Here is a 21,573-nt window from a genome sequence, read left to right on the forward strand (position 1 = left end):
CCTGAAGCATTTTGTCCACTACTGACAGATAGTGTGGGAGTTCCTGTACGTTGACGTACAGGAGTCGGTTCAGCTTCTCACAGAGGAAAAAGTGTTAGAGGCACAGGGGTGCCGAAGCTTGCTTTGTTGGCTCCGCAACACACACTGTCATCCTCCTACTCTAATGCAGATAGTTGCCTCCTGTGCAAAACAAATAAATCTGCAATCCATCAAACATTTATATTATAGCCACACATTTTAAAGTTGAAAAACAACTTTATGTTCTCTGGACTAGTCTCCTAAATAAATACAGGTCATGAAGTTGGACACATATAGCAACTGGAATGTTTACTCATCCATTTCAGTGCACCACATCTCTCTTACAAGTGATTTATCTGTCAATATATCAAATGTGCAGATTAGACAAATCACACTTTGTTAGTAACAGTTCCTGTACCAAACATCTTAATCCCATTTCATGCTTTTTATAGAGTGCTATTAATTTTTGCCTGACTCTTGTTACTTTTCAGGAATGCTAGACACACATTAAGAAAATATTTATTGAAGTTGAGTAGTCATTTTATTAAAACTGGACGTAGAAATATAGATACTGACGCCAGCTTTTTGCTCTGCAAGCTCAGGTTACCTCTGGGGAAGAATGGTAAACAGTGTTAATAGTTTATTTAAATTCAGAGATAGCTATCATACAGAAGAAAAATGTGAAGTTGTGTGGTAGAAAAAAGCTATAGTTTCACAAAGGAAATATTTTTGAGCTCCAGGGCTCAGAATGACCATGAATTTAATTACCTTTGTTGAGGCACAGAATGAGGAATTTATTTTCAGGAGTCTATATCACATGATCAAAGGAAAATTGCCTCCTGTCTAATATAATGTTCCCAAGAGTACATGTACCAGGACCTAATAGCAGTCACTGAAAATATACTATAGGCAATCCAATTTTCTTTTTTTACAAATATACTTAAAGAATTAGACCAGATTTTCTGGGCCAAAGAACTGGCATAGGGGTGAGCTGGCTTTTGGCTTTGTTTTATGTCTGACAAAAGGAAAGTTTTCTGATGCCTTTTCCTCTCTGCCCATACCTTAGAAGCCACTAAATAGCATAAAAATACTAAAATGTTTAATTTGGCAGGAATATTAATGACTCAATATGTAGTATATTTTAATGTCACTTAATGAGAAGTTCGAATTGGAGCTTATACTTTTTAAAGAAACAAACTAAGTGACTGTGATGGAGTGAATCTGGCCTCCTCTCTCCAACTCTCAGCATAAAAATCTCCACCTGGCTCAAGTCAAAACATTGTGGGGGTAAAGGATGGGGAGTGGTAGTGAGTGGCAGGTTACTTTTAAACATGAGCCTTAAAGATGTATGTTTTGTACACAAAATTTGCCTCATTCAAGCATTATGAAACCAGCCCATGAAACAATTTCATCAGGCTTTAAACTTCCTTGTTTGCAGTAAAAAGCAGTACAGAAAATCCAGAGTTCTTGACAATCTGATTTACTGGTCTTGCATGATACAATCCATTGCTATCTAATCTTGCTCAGGAATCTCTTGACTAAGATTTGCTAGTCCCAAGGAAGGCAGCCTGAGAAAATAACCTTACATACTTGTCCTGTTCTTTAGGTTTTTTCCCAATTATCTCCTGTTTTCTTAAAGACAGGATGAAGGGCTAACACACCTTTGGTCTGACCAAGAAAAGCCATTTTGTTATGTCAGCCCACTGTTTCTGGACTGGAAACGTCTGAGAACCTCCACACCATACAATAAGCTACACTTATTGGTTCAGTCCTGCCAAAAAAAGGGGGATGGTGTAGTCTGTGCAACACCCTTGCTTTAGATCTATATGTTCCCAGTACTTTCTGATTGCACCTGGGAGAGGCTATTACACTCTATAATGGAGCTGGGATGCAAACTAGCATACTCTGCAGCAGAGGTAGGATGCAATGAACTGAAGAATACATTTAAGACTGTTGGGGAACTCAGATAAAGAGCAGCAAGGCAGAAAGAAAAGCAGGGTAGGGAAAGAATCTCCTTGACCTCAAAACACAGTACAAATTCTTTATTCTTACACATCATCAATTACTATTATAGTTACATAATGATGGCTTACATCAGCTTTGGGCTTATAGCAATATTTAAAAATAAATATTCAGGTATAGAAACATTTAAAAAAATATTTAGGAATTTTGGTGTCTGAATTCATAGCTGACTATGAATAGCTTGACTATTTTTCCTGAATATTCTAGAAACAAACATTCTTTATGCTAAAACAAACAGCTAAAACTTGGCTTGAGAAACACAGATACTATATTTGAGAGGGTAGAAGATGAATAGAACATTTTCATGGAGCAGATGTGGAAATCAGACGTAAAATCAGAACTACTGGGGTAGGAAATTAAAGTAAGTTAAAAATACACATGTAGCAGATCTTAGTTTCTTTTCAAGTTGTTATGACTATAAAAATGCTAATTTTGTTCCTATGTTTTTCTTAATCAGAATGTTTTCTTTAAATTTCAGTGATACTTACAAGATTTGTTTTTTATGAAGTTTACATGTGAAACCATTTTTCAAAGCCCCTAACCAGAAAATAGTACTATTGCATCATTCTATGTTCCTCACACAATTTACCATGCAGTATTCAACCCAAAACCTGCAGTTTTGTAATTAGAAAATTTATAATTTTTTTCTTTACAGTCTAATAATTTAAAATTAATTCAAGCAATTTCATCTAAACAGGGAAAAAATGCTCTGTTGGGCTAACAGCTATCATGGACAATGTCAGTGTGAAAATGGAAAAAAGTAATTGAACTAAACAAAGCTGTTAAAACAGTATTGAAAATTGGACTGTTTGAGTATGCAAATACTATAGGCAGACAATCAAATTATACTTACTTTTGGAATGTTATTGAAAATACTGTAACATTAATTAAACAGCAGGTAAAATTTTCTTTCAAAATGTTGATAAAATACAACATAAAATTAATCCTAATAATGAAATCTATTAACAATTTCATAGACTAGTTTTCATTTCATATCAGTGGTCTTCTGTATCCTGAGCTTTTTCAGAGGCACCTTTTAATTTCATGATTGTCTTAACCTACAAAATACTGTTGAGAACCACTTCTATCATTGCATTATTACGGGGGGGGGGGGGGGAGGGGGGAAGAAACAGACATGGCAATGGTCCTTGGCATTTAAACAACATGCATGTATGGAATTACCCATTCCAGGAGGTGATTCAAATGTTTTACCAGTTTGCCACACAGTACTCCTCATTTAAATTCAAAAAAGTGCACATCATTTTCTTTCAGTGATTATTTGCATCTTTCAAGTTTTCCAAGTGCTTTGTTAATTTTACTTCTTGAAAAGAATCTCTGAAGAGTTGAGCTCCTGCAAAAGAAGCAGTCATGTAGAACTTGTATTAGGTAAAAGGAAATTTGTATTTTTAATCTGAACATGGAAAAGAAGCTGATTAAATTAGGAAGCAACTAAAAAGATTGTAAGTGTATCCATTTAATCAGAACTAAACATTGCTTGCAAATCATTTTCCACTGTGGAATTAACAAAGAATAACAACATTGTGTTTAAGGGGAACAATTCATTTTGAAAAGAACACTTTAAACAAACAAGGAGCCTATGGTAATCCATAATGGCCTAAATGAATATAATCTTTCCCATTCCTGTACTTACAGTTATTTCTTCATTATATTAAGTATCTAATGGTTTATGCTTGAACAAAAGCCTCCAAAGACCAAGGGAAGATATCAGTACTGAAGGTGTGGCCAGTAGGAGACAGAAGAAACAGAGAACATGAGATAGCCTGGTTCTGGGTGTCCATGGTGCTTCAATTCCCTTTGAGTGTCTCCTTTAACTTCTATTCCTCTCTTGCTCCAAAGTCTCCAGCTTCAGACAGTTCTGCTCCACTCATTTAACAGGTTTTCATCTGTTGTCTTTTATTTTCCACTCCTCTGTCAGATTTGACTTCCTTATTCCATATTCCTTCCCCCATTTTCCATCACAGGGTTTGCAAATATTTTTGTATTTCTTCTTGTCTCCTATAGATGGAATGCGTTTCTAGTGCTGGTCCACCCAGCTGCTACTTTCTTCTTATGAAATACATGCTTGACGAATGAACAAACTGTGCAAATAACTAGTTGGTTTTGCTCTAGGTTAATAATTTTGGGCAGTAATATTGATTTTCCGCCTCTAGCTGACTTCTGTAATGTACCAAAATCTAGATAACTATGATTAACATAAAAGCCACATACAAAATTCCCACATTAATCTGCAACACAATATTTATAATGGGTTTATCCAGCCTCCAGTTTAGAGCCTAGGATGAGATGCATGTAAGAAACAGGAAAGGTGTTTCCCGAACTGTTAAACATTTTTCTGGCGATACAGTAGCTCACCTGCATCAGAGTACTCCACATACAGCTGTGTGGACATTGTTCTTTTGTGGCAGAGTTGCATGTGCAAGCTTCCTCCATTTCCCATGGGATACAGCCCTGGAGAGAAGGGAGGTCCAGGCAAGATGGCTGATACGGAAGAATCACCTCCTCAAGAAAGGTCCATTCTGAAAAGTAGGAAATCAAACAAAGGCAGCAGGAGACCTGCACGGGTGAGCAAGGAGCTCCAGGCTGAACTCAGACACAGTAAGGGAGGGTACAAGAAGCAGAAGCAGGGGTAGGTGGCCCGTGAGGAATATAGAGCTGCCGTCTGATCTTGCAGGGATGGGGTTGGGAATGCCAAGGCTGACCCAGAGTTGAATCTGGCAAAAGATGTGAAGAGCAATAAGAAAGGCTTCCATACATACTTAGAAGAGGCAGACTAGTGAAATTGTGCACCCACTACTGAATGAGGCAGCGGCTCTGGTGACACAGAACATGAAAAAGTCTGAGGTACTGGATTAGATGGTCTCATGGGGTCCTCTCCAACCTAAACAGTGCTGTAATTCTGTGATTCTTGTCGATGTGAGCTAGGGAATAAAGCCCACACAGTAAAGAGCATTTCAAACACCTCTTTTCTTGTTATTTTTTTAAAAACCTTATACATAATCAGAGAGCTGGCTGTCATGAATTTCAGTTTAGACACAAATATTCTCCTGCTTTACTGTATTAAGCTTTTGGGCCTCTGAATCAGCAACATAGGTTCCCTCCCAGATGAAGAACTTGCCACCCTTTTCCATTCACAATAATTCTTCATTATTCTTCATTCATAAGATGGCTATTGCACTCTTCCTCAAGCTTGGCAAATGGGAATGTTGGAGCAGCTACTTAGCTTAAACTGCTACAACTTCTTCCCACCTTATTTTATATCTAACTTTAACACCTTACCACTCAGCAGCTAAGACGAGTATATGTTACTGCCTGCCAACTTTCCTGCAGCAGTGGTAAAATGTGGGAGAGAATAAAGAAACCTGCTTTGTAATTGCTAAAGCAAGTTTCTCCAGACTTTTGTCTCTCAGTGCTTAGCTTTTGGGTACAGCAACACTAATTGATAGTATATCCTATTTTTCTCTCAGTTTATATTTTCAATTAATTTGGTGGAGATGCACACTTTCTGATTCTGTTCAGTGTTAGTTTTATTTTTAGAGCTATGTATTTCTTTTTCCAGAATCAGATGGTGTATCCTTAAAGTAAGCAGGCTATGCAGGCTTAGTGTTGTGTGTCCTCACATCATCAATGTCTATTAATTCCTACGTTAATTTATAAAAATGATAGTCTGATAATATCACCTTTTCCCCATTATAAGCAATCCAGCTTAAAAATAGTAAACTGCCCTGTTATTCCATAACCATTTTAAAATTAATGATTTTACAGTCTTTGTCAGGGTAATAGATTAATTTTATGCAATTTTCAGCACCCATCATGGTTTTTGTCAGAGGAATGAGAAAGTAATGAGAACAAAAATAGATTACACACACACAAAAGTGTAATAATCCATCCTTATGACAAAACCACTAGAGATGGGGAAGACTAATCTTTATCTCATGCCAATTGTAAAATATTTCTAAGAACAGACAATGGAACATCAATCCATTTGTATGACACACACAACAAAACAATTAAAATGCTTTTGATGGTTAAACTTAACCTCTGTCAGAATCAACAGAACAAGAAGCAAGATATTATTCCTTGCATAAGTGTATTACTAAGCCAGTCTTTAAAACAGCTAAAGTTGTGTGTGAATGAATACATGTGCACTGTGGAAAAAATTGCAAACATACACTACGTGTCTTCATTTAAGTTATGGATTGTTATTTTTTTTTCCATGAAAATGTGAGTTTGTTTTTCTGGAAGGAAGATTAAGTATTTAAAAGAATGTATCTTGTAATGACATATAAAGCTGACTCCAAAAACAAAATCAATCTATTCCAGCCTCTCTCTTTTACTTCATGGTTTTCATTTTCCCTCATCAACTGTGAACTTGATACTGAAAAATTATGAACGTATTTTAGACTAAAATGGGGCAGAAATTTATGGTTGTGTCTCCTTTTCATTTCTCTAGGATCACTTCTGGGCTAAATAATAGCCAAACTCCTCAAAGCAGCCTGCAGTCCAGATGCCCTGAGCATCTGGACTGCAGAACTTGTTGGAATACATTACGACTTCTTCCATCTCACATTAAAGTTTTCATTCTCAAGTTTATTTTTGGAGGAGAAGAGAGAAAGTGAGAAAGAAGAATTGGGATGCATCCCAGACATGTATTGAGACCTGGGAAGACAGTATAGATGTAGTCTATTTGAAGAAATGTTCTCCTTCAAAAGAAGGTGGAATGAAAGAATTAAACAGTAAATTCCTTCAGGTTAGGTTGACCAAAAAAAGATCAATTCAAAATAAATGAAGCCATCTGGATAACATATATTCTCTAGGTAATTATAATAAGAGGTAAGTATAGCCAGATTAGCAAAAAAATTTAATCCTACCCTGACATTTTTAGTGTATGGAAAAGAAAGCTTTTTCAGCACATGCCACTGGAGGTGTTTTGCTTTTTCAAACTGTGTTCTCATTTTCTTACATTTAAGGTTTATTCCCTTAACTAGATGGAAAGCAATTCATGTTTTTCACAGGAATGGGAGTAATCAAAACAGTTTTTCATTCAGAAACTGTTGGACTCTGAGAATTCACACAGGGAACATTCTCCATCCTCTCTCAGGGTATGAAACTTCAATTGCAACAGATTTTAAGTTGTCACTTACAAGCTCCCTGCAGTGGGAGGGGACCTAGAGCCATCATCTAGGCCAACTGCCTGAAACCTTTGTAAAGGAGCATGCATCTTGTCCAGAAGAACATCCATGAATTAAATAAGATTGAAAACCACTGCTTTAGATATTCTTTAACAAACATGCTTGTCCTTTTAATCATACTTGCTTTTTCTGAGACTTCTGAAGGATATTTCTGCATCTTATGTTTTTGGGATAATTTCCTGTAACACAGACCCTTAAGTCTTGACTCAAATTCTGTATTTATTGATGACAGACAAGTTATGAGTCACAATAGCTAACTGTACTTCCCATACAGGACCATAGATAAGTGTGGCACCCAATATGTAGCGATAAATGATGACAGTTTTTTGATATCAGCAAAGAATGAATGTGAACCAACTTTTGAGAAATGATCATTCCAGAAAAAAGGGAGGAAAAAGCATTAAGAGATTTTAGAGCTGCTTTTTTTTTTTTTTTAATGTCAACTATACATATTTGGTTAGGGACCTACATTTATACTTAGGCACCATCACGTGCCTAGTTAATGTGATTTACTGAAATGTTAACCATTAGCATCTCTGTAAGTCCTCTTGATTTAGTTTTAGATCTTTTTGGTCCATGGGGTAAGAGGAAGGGGAAGGGTAAGGAAAGGGAGAGTTTAAGTACATGTGAAACCAAACAAGGTTTGAGTTTCTAAAGACTTATTTTTTTGTGTTGTGATTTATCTGTGAGGAGAGCCCTGTATCAACCATCATTCTAGTCTGAAAATATTTATACAGCTTCTACAGTTGCTTTGTATACAGTGTAAAAGGTCATGGAAAACCATTAGTGAACATTTTCAGTAGTGAGATAGCAGCAATAGATTTTGTATCCTTTTACAATAAGTACTGAAAATGTATGCATGCTCACCCAATGTCCATTTTCAGGTACAGAGATGGCTTTCATAGACCACATTCTTTCATAGAACCACCAGTTCCACATTGGAACTTATATACATTTTTTTCAGTTTAAGTAGAAATAATTGACTAGTCTTCTGATCTCTTTTCCCAAGTCCTGCAAAGGCTAATGAGGTAGATAATGAAACATTACAGCCACCTAAATAGTCTCTATATCTTTCCTTTTCCTCAGGTGGTAAGAAAAATTACTACTGTACCATCAGCTCCATGATTTTAACTGTGTCTGATTGACATTTAATCTCTGCATGTTATCAGCAAAAAGGATTACAATGCATACAACCTTTTTCTAAGAAGAGTAGGAAAAGCTACCCAGATACCTAGCTTCTCTTGAGCAGCAGTACAATGTTATTTCTTGAACACCTAACAGCCAGATGATTAACCTTGGGCAAGAAGCAGATATTCATAGTTATCTGACAGGTAGACATTCAGATTAGGTTCTACTTCATTGCAGGTCTTGTCCTAAGCATCTATTTAAAGCAGAATCAGGTTACATGACTGCATTTAGAATGTCATCAAAGTAATTAAACTGTCCACTGTTAGACCGTCTTAAGACACAAAATTGGATGTTCCCAGTAGTTCCAAGTGTGTTCTACCATCATAGGAGGTAATGTATGTCAGACTTTTCCAGCTAACTTTGTTCTAAATAATCAAACAAAAAGGAGGACAATCTAACTCATGAAACTATGCAGTGTAATTCTCTGCAAACCAGGAATGAGTGAGCAAACTTACCATCTAAATTCTGCTTTGGAGAAAGAGAGTAAACCAACCTTCCTTTCAGTTAGGAAAGGCCCTTACAAGACTTTTGATTTTGCTGAACTGCCTCAACTAAATTACCTGTCTATTACTCTGTACTTCTTCACAGAATCCTTAAATTTGTTCTTTAGCTAGGACTCATGTTCCTCTGGATTTCTTGTGACTTTATAATAGAGGTAGGTTAGCTGATTTCCTCAGTACTTAGAAGACCTGTCCTATCTGTAATAGTACACAAAGTATGTTTGTTCTATTTAGGCAGATAGTGCCAATATTAATGTTTAATACTTTAAAATAATCTGTAGAAACTATGCATTAGTGACAAATATGCACTAGGAAAATTCAATGCCATAAAGAACAAGGAATTTTCCTCATCCCGCTTCTGATTTTAGCAATTCTTACTAGGAAACTATCCAATGGATTTGGATAGCTAAAAGCATGAAGGCTACTTTAATCTATGCCAACCGTCAATAGCCCAAGGTTTACTGGGCCATAGGGAGCTAGAAAGGTACATTTTTATTTGTCTGCCCTTCCACAGAGAAATAAATGATTTTTAATTTGCTTCTCCTGTTAAGTGCTTGATTTTCTAATTAATTTGGCCATACCAACATTCCAGTGCCCAGCAAAATGTATTTGAGTTGGCAGAACTATACAAAAGCTGTGCTTGCAATACTTGCGTAGCTGTGATTCAAATTCCTCCCATTAGCTACCCAATTAAGCAGAAGAAAGTTTAAATTACCAGCCTCCAAATTTATTTATTTATTTTTACAGAAGACTAGTAGTTAACCATGTTTAAAGTCCAATGAATAGTAAGAGAATATATACCAGATCAAGCCATGACAGAGATGGGGAAAATCAGAAATAATTAAAGGAAATGAGAAGGAAAGAAAATACATTACCATTGGAAAAAAAATTCTTTCTTAATTATGGTCTAATTCAGTGAGTTATTAGACTTCTATTTTAAAAGAAACATCTGATAATTAAGTGGCTATTAAAACAAATTGCTCATTAGTTTGGGAAACACAGACAAGCCTTTTATTGAAAGGCTACTTCCAAGTTACATAGCTTTAAACAGATAACTCTTTTTCCAGTAACCCAACTCAGTGAAGCCAGCTACACAAATAAAATGTTTCATGTGAACAAGAACAGCAGCTAGAGTTCTTCCTTAGGAAAAGAGAATTGATCTAAGCTGCTTAGGGATACTCTCAGGAAGCAGTCACTCTGCTTTCTGTTATCTTGAGAATAGAATTAACTGCCTAGTCACAGGGCTAAAAATCCTTTCCTAAATTGTAATACTTGTGGTTTTTTTCAAAATAAACGTCTTACTACATATACACTGATTTGAAACTTTAATTCTATTGGCCTGAATCAAACAATACAGGTCCTTTTCAAAATGGAGGAGCTGGTAATAATCACAACTGAAGAGCATATCCACTTGTAGTAAGATGTGTGTTTAATTTAAAGGAAGCTAACCAAAAAAAGACCTGTGGAAAAAAAAAATATTTGCACAGTCCTATTCTGCCTGATACCACTGGTACATGTTAAACTTCCTAACTTTACCTAAAAGTAATGTAAAAAGACAATAAGTCTTTTTTTTTTTAACACCTGCTGGAACTTGTTTTGTTTGGACCATTGTCTGTCAGTCGGGGGAGGATGTTAATATTTAAAGATACCTCAGAAATCTTATCTCGTCCCTGTCTAAATGACTGAGTTTATAAGTAAAAAATTCAAAGCAGTTTTCATATGTGGCCTATTTTGACAAAATGTCACTTACGCTGTTGAATCATGAGTCCGTATGCAAAATCATACTACTTGAACAAGCACAGTTCCTTTCTACAGAAAGAATTCAAATTCTAAAAGTAAGTTTTTGACTCTATTGTTCATATAGGGTCAAGAAGAGAATATGTTACAGAATTCATATATTTACAAAGAAAAAAGGATAATTTAGCAAATTAATATTTCCAATTTTTATTTTTAAATGTTTTGAGGTTTTGTTTGTTTGTTTGTTTATTTATTCTGAAACCTCATATTATTCATATTATATTGAAGTTGTGATCTTAAGGTGATCATAACATTTATTTTGACTTCAGAGGTTTAAAGAGGTCTCGGATACATTAGGTTAAACATTACATTTTAGGCATTGATTCTTCTAGAATGACCTTTATGATTGTAAACACTGTGCAAATTAAATGGTAAATTATTTCTTAAATTTGGTCTTTTTTGTTTGTTTGTTTGATGAGCTGCCTTTGCCTTGAATTATTGAAGAGGAAACCACACAGTATTTACTAAAATTATTTTATACTTATAAAAAGCATGTTTCTATCACTTCTAAAAGTTTAAAAAATACTTTTTTTTAATAAAAATTACCTTCTATTTATAACAGAAGACATTTTCAGGTTTAGTTACAAATATTTTCCCTAAGAGGACGAGCTAGACAAAAAAAAGGAAAACTTAGATTGTCAAAGAAAAATTTTCAGACATGTTTTGCAAAGTGATATACATGTATTATATCAAGATTTATGTGAATATATGTAAACAAAATTTTTCAGATTTATGTATAGTATTTCTTCAGTCCAGATTTAGATTGTTGTATCCCAGAATGGCTACAGTCTCTGTTAGAGATCTTAGAATAAATTTCAAAAATCACAGCAATGTAGTTCTGATTAGAATTTGATTATAGTAATAATCTGTGATTCTGATGCCACTGAGAGATTCCTAAATAAGTAGAGGTATTCATTATAATATAGGAAGTTTTTCTTCAGACTAATCTACAGATACTATTGTACATCTATCTATTTTAAAAAGGAGAACTTATTAGAAATTATAAGAAATATGAACTTCATATAATAGTTTTACATTACTCAACACACAGCACTACCTTAACAATATTCAAATAGCCTAAAGTAAACTGGAGTGATTCAAGAAGTTGAAAAGAATGCTATAATTAGAAATGATTGGTTTTTTAACTTTGAAATTGAGGCAAGATGGACTGCATAGGGTAAATCTGCCTTTAAAAAAAAACCTCCTTATTTTGTAGTCCCACTTATATACACTTACATTCACTTGTTCTGTGAGACAGTAAAAACTGCTGCAGTCTAAATTTTCAGAAATGGACAATTGTTTTTTGTTGTTTGTTTTTTGGTTTTTTTTACTTGCCAAAAGGACCTGGCTTTGAGAAAACATTTACCTCTTTTAAGCTTTTTGATTTTTACGTATAGTTTAACTAATTAGGTTAATAGTACACTTAGATTTTTACATTAGCTTAACATGTATTAGTGAATGTCTTGAAAAACCCGACCATACCAAGAACTTGAGGGTTTAAGGCATTAATATTTCTCCCTACTCTGTAGGATCCAGGCCAAACATGACAATACAAAGATATTCTAACCATATAGAGCTAGCTTGTGTAGGGAATACTAGGTAGTATTTGCTTAACAGTTGTTTTATCATTACTAGGATTGAATAAATAATTTTAAAATTAACATTATTTTTCTTTCTCTCGTGTAAAAGTCACAAACAAAAACTACCTATTGGCTCATTCTGGTTTTTTTCTAGTTTGCTAGAGGCAATATATGACACTCCCATGGTTGCATGTATTTCATGCAAGACTGACAACAGAGTGTATCAAATAGAAAATATTTTTACCTCGACGTGCAAGTTATGTAATTCACTGGCTTCAGAGTTTGACCTTCAAGGGAATTTTCAAGGAGTGACATGCTCTGTGTATGAAACTGGAGTAACCTTTTCTGAATCTGGACAAAAGTTAGTGATGGCTGCTTCTCACTTTCTCCCTCTGCTCAGGTGTGTATGTATATATATGTGTGTGTGTGTGTGTGTGTGTACAAACACATGCAAACACACATAGACATATGTGGACTCAAGGGACACAGGCTAACAATAAATAATTTTTTCCTGTACATATATTTCAAAACTAAAAAAAAGGCAATTCTAACTGAGTATACAATATTTGGTATAATTATTATTTCCTCTCCACCTTTGCACAAAACAAACATCAGTTGCAGTTTGATGAATTTTAAGAAGTGTCATAGTGGCTCCTTGTGTTGTGTGACAGGAAAATGAAGTTTCAACAGTGCCTAATTAACAGAACTTTGTTCAGTCTTCCCCTTGGAGCAATATATGTCTTTGCACCTGATAGCAGATATACTTCAACTAATTCAGTAGAGAATTAGCCAAAAGTGTATTAACATATAATTATTAATAAAAATATTCATGTTTTCACTAAGGCCTTATTGGACAGAATTGAAGTATTTTAATATCCTCCTTTCATTTCAGGTGTTGTGGGGAAGGGAAGACATTGAACATTGGACATATTTAGGCAAGTTTCTGATTTACTGCTTAACCTACAGGAAGGAATGGAACCTGATCTCTTTTAGATCAAAGATCATTTTCTAACAGGACTACTTTCCTTTTTAAGGATGGCTGTGAATAAGAAGTCATGGTCTCAGGAGGGCCTGAGCTCCATATGTGCACAGACCAGGGGATACGCCAGGATTACAAGATTTGATTGTAAAATAATGTAGACTAGAAAGGACGTCTGGGGTTGTGTTATTCAAAGCAGGGCTTACTTCAAATTGAGACTGGTATCCTCAAGGACCTATCTGATCAAGAAATAAAAAAAATTTCCAGGACAGAGATTCTGCCATCTCTCTGGGACCAGTTCCAGTACTTTAATCATTCTTACTGTGAAAATGCTTCTCCTTAGTATGTAGATCCAGTTGAAATCTGACTTCATGTAACCTGTGTGAATCTCATCTTTTAGCTGTGCTGCTCTGAGTCATTTTGTCTTCTGTGTCATGCTCTTCCCTTTATGGCAGTTAAAGACTGCAGTTAGATCCCCCTTAACCTTTTCTTCTTGAAGCTAAACAAACTGAGCTCCCACAGCCTTTCCTCAGCATAAACATTCCCTGCATTATTGTCCTTCCACAATGACTTCCAATACCTTCAAACCCTTATGCTTTCAAACCAAAGTTAACACAGCAGGGCAAAAATCATGAGTCTTCATCATCACCAGCTACTGAGGTAACATCTGCTCTGATGAAGTCAACTAGTTTATTGTTTGTTTGAGTGAAGGAAAGTCTATGCCAATACTTTTCAACTCCACATAAATATGATTATCTGAAGTAGAACACCATTTCAAATTTCTTCTCTAATACATTGTTAGCAACATATGGTAGGTTGTCCCAGGTATAATGTCATTTTTAATATGTTACATCAAAACTGATTTTCACTAAATGTCTTACTTGTCTGTGTGAGAATGTGTCTTAGATTGCTTTCAATCCTTTGGATGGAAAAAAAGCGGTTTTTTTTTTTTGTATATGCTATGTTTCAGTACAAGGGCAGCTGCATAGCAGAGACAAATAGGTCATCCCAGACACTTACCAGAGTGACATATGGCTCATTTGGATCTGATAAATCCTTATAATACACCACTAGAAGTAGCACAATCTATTTTGCTCATAACCTGAGCCAAATTGACAAACTAAGAACCAAATTAATCAACTAAGAGGAAAAGCAAAATACTTAAACCATTTGAACAAGTGCTTGGATTTGGGATACTGTTGCCTGTTAAAAACATAAAGGAGCTGAGCAACCAATCCCTCTTCTGCTTTGGAAAATTGATTGCTTTCCTGTAATGACTTCACTGTTGTTTACACTGCATTTACCTGCATATACTTGAAGACAAACATGCATATGTATGACCTGTGATAACAAGTTAGGGGGTGAAAGTTTACCCAACTGTTTTTCAAGACTTCTGGTTGTTCCCCTCTTTTCACAACTTCTGCAGTCCTGACAATGAATTCAGTTCTCAAACTTTTGTGCTGAATCAGAACATAAATCTGAATGTTTTCCCTCTCCTTTTATGAGGTTTTATGGCTGGGAATGATGTTGTGAAGAATTTATGGACGTGAAATCTTCACTAACTACAGGGTTATTGCCTTTTCTAGAGGAATAAATCCAAGCTACCTTAAAGTATAGGTATAAAGTTCTCTTCACTGTAGGATTCAGCACTGACAGGCGATGTCCCAGGGTCTTTATAACTGCTGGATATTTTCAGGGCTGTAAAAGATGTAAGTGGAGCCCAGGATAAAGATTAACAGATCTCAAGTAGTCAGGCAGAATATCTACACGAGAAGAAGCAAACTTGCAAGCAATCCTCTTCTTAAAGCAATGTGAGGCAAAGATGCACTACAGTATTCACTGTCGCTAATTTTGTAAATAAACCAGGTTCCAATTATATACAATATTATCAGTATTATGTATTAGAAAAATACAATGCGAAGTTGCAAAATAATGCTTTTTTTTTTTACCTTTGAACAAGTACTAAATAATGATAATGAAAAAAGGTAAAGACATATTTAATAAAACCATAGGGGAATTGCTGCTGTTGAGTATGTCTCTAAATTATTTTGAAGTGTGCATTAATGAAACTGCAAACTGAATTAAGTACTTTCATCTGCTTCTGGAAGCTGCTCTGTCTGATCTGTTAAAGAATACACATTTTCACTGCAGTAATCAGAGGTTTAAATGGGCTTAATGTAATTAGAAAAACCCTTGGAGATATATATTATCTCTTATGAAAATGGATATGCTTTGTAGATTAGAATACATTGTTTCAGCATCAGTGTAGGACTATAGAATTACAGTTCTAAGTACTAACTTTACTCAGATATGGGCACAAGGCTCCTGTTGAATATAAAAGGAGACAAATGCACTGGGCACATATACACACAAAAGTCACACTGAGTATCCCTATCAATACTCTAAAGCTTGGCATGAAAGATGATTCACAACTGCTATAATACTTATAATCAATTCTGAAAATGTGACTGCGAATGTCCTTCCACAATTTATGAAGCTAAAGGAGAGTCAGTCCGTTGGTACTAAGACATTTAAACTTAGTTTTTCACAGCAAATTCAGTTCAAGTTAGTCTGTACTGCTTTGTAGGAACCTGAGCTCCTTATACAGAATCCAACCCAGAATATACCTCCATACAAATTAAAATTAGAGAAGCCTACATTCCTGAATTGTATGTATATCTGGTGTTACATACATGTAAATGTGCATAAAATCCCACATTCAGTCTGTGCAACTGCTTGTAGAATCGAAGTTTTTATTTGCTAAATAAGAAAAGTCAGCAAAGAAAGCAGAAAGTATCTAAGTGTTTTCTGACTGCATCCAGTATATCAGTTTCTCATGGCATTCTCTATTTAACATTTCAACCTCCATAATTTGTTTCATTTAGACTAATATAATGTTAATACCAATTTTCTTTTCTTGAGTTCCAACTGACTGAATCTCTTAAGCATATCTTAAATTTCACGTACAAGTTATTCTGAGATTTTAACAGAAATGTTCATGTTATTGAAGTTAAGCACAAGCTTATGAGCTTTGTTGGAGCCAAGGTCTTATTGAACTAAGCTCTCCTCACCCATGAAATGGTCCCTGAGACAGCAAAAACATGATTATTAGTACTGTTTGATGCATGCTTTCTCCCTAAGGAGATATTTGCTGGCTCAAAAAAAGTCTCAGGGTGCAGCCAAGATGCTATTCTAATGTGGAGGATCAGCAAGGAAATCGCATTTTGGCTTTAAAGCTGCTTGATCATCCCACTCAACATGGTTTTGTCAAGAGCTCCTGCCAACAACATTATCCTTTCCTCCTGAGAGGCTTAGAAGGTGTGCAGTGAAACCCTGCCAGCTGTCTTCAATGTCAGGTACAGATTTACCAGGAGAGTTAAAAAGGCTTGAGCTTCCTCTCTAGTGTAGTCATTTGTTTGAAGTAATTTGCACCTATTCTATAAGTGATTTGACATGGTAATGACCAAATGGCTGCTCTTTTCCTTCTGGATGTCATCTTAATAATTTTATAAGGGAACACTTCACAGACACGGTGTTATTTCATATACTAGTCCTGACATGGCCTCTTGGTAAGAAGTAGAGTGGAGAAGGACAGATTGCCACAGATTTGTTAATTCTTTGTCTCAAGAACACTGTAAGTCATTGCTCTGTAGTGGTGACTAACATCTAGCCAATTGGCTGGATTAGTTGAAGCTAACAATATGGGCTGCAGGTTACATCACAGGAGGGTCTTTGATCCTACCTTCATTGAAACATATCATGTCTCAGGCAACTTCATAGTTTGCTTACATTCTCTTATTTATAAACTGGGTGATAAATATACTTACCATACCTGAATATTTTTAGGCCAAATTGACTTAGTAATGCATTTTTAAATACCCAAAATGAAAGTGGTATTGTAATTCTAGGTGTTAATATTGTATTTTGTTATGAAGTTGTAGACACTTAAGTAAGTCGTTAAAAAGCTTGTAATTTCTCTTAACTGTAGCAGATGAGTCACATTTTATTTAGTGTGCTTTCTCTACCTACTATCCTTTTGAAATTTGGCTATTTAGCAAGCAAACAGATAGTCCTAAATAGAGATTGTCTGTTTTCATGACAAAACTAGAGTTTGGGGTTTTTTAAATTATTTTTGGACTACCAAAATACTGTCAGGACTGATGTTGCAGTGTAAGGATCACTGCTGCTCTCACCCAGGAACAATAGATGTCTCTGAAGCCTGACCCCAAACCAAAGTCTTGCAGGTTCTGGAAAACAGGGTATCTGTGAATCAGTATGTGTGTATCAATATTTGGATGTAATATTGACATTTTACCTGTTTAACCTTAGAATTTTGCCTTTCCTGGAGGTGTGTTTAAATTTGTCTATGTACTGTGACTGCTGAGCACAAAAAAGCATATTATTTTAGTTCTGATTTTGTGCTTCATTGTATAACCTTTTTCTCCTGCTATCTCTCTCTCTTTTTTTTTTTTTTTGTCTGCAAGGAGGATAGTAGTTTGCAAAATAACTTTGGCCATATGGCACCAGAAAAATTAAAAGCAAGATGTGAAATTGTCTTGTGTGGTCTGCAACTTCTGATATGGAAGAAAAAGAGTGATGTATTGTGTTCATTTTGTTGATTGACAAATAAATTCTAAATATCAGTGAAGACCAGTATAAGAGTGGTTAATTTAGGTTTAGTGGGAATTACATCTTCAGAAAATGCAAGTGTGTTCTTTAATATATTATTAACATAGGGAATTGGTGTAATTACAATGTATAATATTTCTTTAATTATCTCTTTTAGATGAAGTCAGCATCAGAGATCCTTAGAATTTGCCCCAAATATGTAAGTATATGATATTTGATAGCATACTTAACCAATGATTGTAATAGAATGACTGCTAAAAATCCCAGTACACTTACAGTATTTTTGGCAGGCAGCATAAGAATGTTTTCAGTTCTTGATATCTTTGTTTACTTAAAAACACAACTGTTCTTTCTAGTCAGGAGCTAAGTAGTCTCCAGTTTGCTATTTGAAAGTAAAATGACAAATTATATGGAGATAATTATGTGAGAATGGGAACACTGCTTAATTGAAACAATCAGTTCTAAGCAAAACCACACAACCTTGATTTTGGAAGTGACAAAATGTTATAATAGCCAGTGTTTACTGATATTTCTTTGTAATTCACTTTAAATTCTTAAACTACTAAAAGCAACCATGCTCCACAAGTTTGTTCTTTAAAATTTTTTTACTTGCTGTTAGCTGAAGGAAAATAAGTAATATTTCTTTGATGCCACATGCTGCTTAATTGCACAGCCTACTCTATATAATACTGTGTACAAAGGTCTTGGATTTCTAAAACAAGACTCAAAACTATCAGAAAAAATTTGTACAACACACAAACAGAAGTGCAGAATTCCATGTTGAGATAATTGCACTAGACTTCACCTATGAAGTTGTTTAAACACTTAGTTCAGAGAAAGAGTGATTTATTTAGGGTTTGCTAATGAGTGAAGGACAGAATTGCAAAGGCAGTCTGAGATCTAGTTCAGACCATAATCCATGCCTCAATTAAAAAAAATAAAATAAATTATTGAAGTTTATAGTTTAGTTCAGCAAATGTTTTGTGATTTAACTGGGACAGAAACATGCCTGTATTATAAAATCTCTCACTCCTTCTAGATTATGCAGCATTTCTAAGATTTATGCCTCCAAGGAAACAGAATTTTGGGACCCCAGAGAAGAGTTCTTATAACTCAGCTTAGATTTAGTGAAAAATAAAAATTAAAAAGAAAATCATTATTGGGTTTTATATTCCAACTAAACTAAAGTAATTTCTCAATAAAGTGAATATATCTAAAAAGATAAACTTTACAGGTGCAAGGATTTCAAGACTAATTGGTAGGGAGGATATGAGTTTACTTTAATTCTTCCCAGTTAAGCTATTTTTAAACTAGCCATTTAGAAACAACAGATTTAGGATTGACTTTTCTTGATATTTCTGTAAAGCTCTTCTAATCTTTATCTTAACTTTTAATTTGTGACCATGGCTTAAAAAGTGGAAAACCAGTTCTAACTAATATCATCATCAGTCACTAGATAAAAATAGAGCATCTTTCCTTATTCAGCTAAACTACACATGCTTCTCAATATTTCATACTCTGTGTTTTTGACAAAACTGTCTCAATGCTTAATCTCGGCCTCTGATGCTTTGATGTAGTTTCTGTAGTTGCTCCATACATCATGGGTAAGAAGACTGGCATCAGTACTGGTGGGGGACACTACAGAATTTAAAAAATATGAATCAGTGCGTCCAAGATTTGTTATTTATTGCAAATGTTGGATTTTTTTTTTTAAACATCGCATTGTTTTTCACCTTTGTTTGATTTATTGTGATAGTACCACATCTACCAGAATCACTCTGCTTACTGTCTTTCACTCCACAAGATCTAGTAATCTGTGACCTTCTCTTTGACAATTCCTTCTCTTTGTCTCCATCTTATTTGCCCTTTGTGCTCTTACAGCCTCTTGCTCTCCTGTTAATGCTCACTTCCCATCCCCAGCTCCTACCATAGAGTCCTCTTCTATATTGTGCCACCTAGCCTGACTTGTGCATCTCAACTCTTGGCTAACTATAGTGTAGTCCCTTTTTATTTCAACAGATGTTCTTGCTCCTCTTTTCCTAGCAGGTTCACATTTTCTTTTTATTTTATATGGATATTGTCTCATCCCTGAGCACAGGTACAATTCATCCTAGCAAAATGTAGACAGATGTCACCCTCTTATGTCGAAACATTTTAAGCTTCAGATTTTAAAGAAATCAGTTTTTAATAACTTTAAGTCTTCCTCATCCTTTTCCCAATTTTTCTCAATATTATGAATCATAGAATTATTCAGGATGGAAGGGACCTTAGGAAACTGTTTAGTCCAAAATCCTCCTCAAAGCAGGGTCAACACTAAATTCACACCTAGCTGCTGTGGGCTTTGACTAATTGAGTCTTGAAACAACCTGTCTTGGCAACCTCAATTATCCTCATACAGATTTTTGTTTGTTTGTTTTCTGTATTTTTAGTCAGAAATTGTATCGATAAAAAGCCTCTGTTTTCTCAGGAATATTCTCATAGGCATTAGGAGGCTGATGTCAGGCCCCCCCAGATCTTTTTTTTCCTCCAGTTCAAAGACAGTCTGCCTCCTTCAGCCTCTCCTCACAGGGCAAGTGCTCCACTCCCCAAGCATTTTGGTAGTCCTTTGCTGAATGTACACCAACTTACATACATCTTTCTTACACTGGGGAGTGAAAACATTTTGCAATGAAGTCTGAAGAGTTGAAAATACCACCAAAGTGCTCCTGAAACATGCTTTCACAGCATATGTTTGGTGGTTTTGCACCAAAGTATCACACTACTGTTATTCCTACTTCTTTATTTTATAGCATGCATATTGTTGAGCAGCTGTGCCAAGCTTAATTACACTGAATCTAATAGCAATAGATTGTGTTTGGTCTTTTGACTGTGCATTTGCTGCTATTTGTGAGAATACATTTCTAGAAGTTTATACTCTGGTGTTATGCTATTTGAAATCTATAATTTACAAAGATGAATTATACAGTTTAACTGAAATTTAAATTATAAATAAACAAATGCATATTTTATGGTTGTGAGTTGATCTATTGTGTACACAGGATGATTTTTGCATTTCACTTTTTCTGTAGCAGTCATGTTTCATTAGCAGCACTCTTTCAAAAATCTAGGATTTTCTCAATTTTGGGGGGCATAAATATTTATTACATTTGTTTATCTTATGCAATGTGGAGGATGGTATATCTTTTATTTAGAGGTTTGTTTTGTTTTGTTTTGTTTTTAATATGTGATTGAATATTTGCACTAAATATTGGATGGTTCTTAGTAAATGCAAACATTTTAAGTGTATTCATTTACAGGTAAACCTGAGGGATGATTTATACCAAAAGTACTTGTTATGGGAACTGTAGAAAATTAGGATATTCACTGTGATTCTCCATATATAAAGAATACTTCATTTTTCACCTAGTAGAATATTTCTTTTATGGTGAAAATATCACAAAGTCATTGAAAGGAACTGTTATACTTCAATATACTTCCTCATAATTAGACTACATGAACAACATCTGAAGTTGTTCAATGTTTTCTGAAGCAGGACACTTAAAACCCATAGACCTTCTGTTGAAAAATATTCAGTTTGTGTTATATAACCATAAATTGGAGCATGATAAACTGCAGGGATATTGTAGGCATACTGGGAATTTGGACAATTC

Source organism: Buteo buteo, chromosome Z, assembly GCF_964188355.1.
Source record: "Buteo buteo chromosome Z, bButBut1.hap1.1, whole genome shotgun sequence".
In the NCBI taxonomy this organism is placed as follows: Eukaryota; Metazoa; Chordata; class Aves; order Accipitriformes; family Accipitridae; genus Buteo; species Buteo buteo.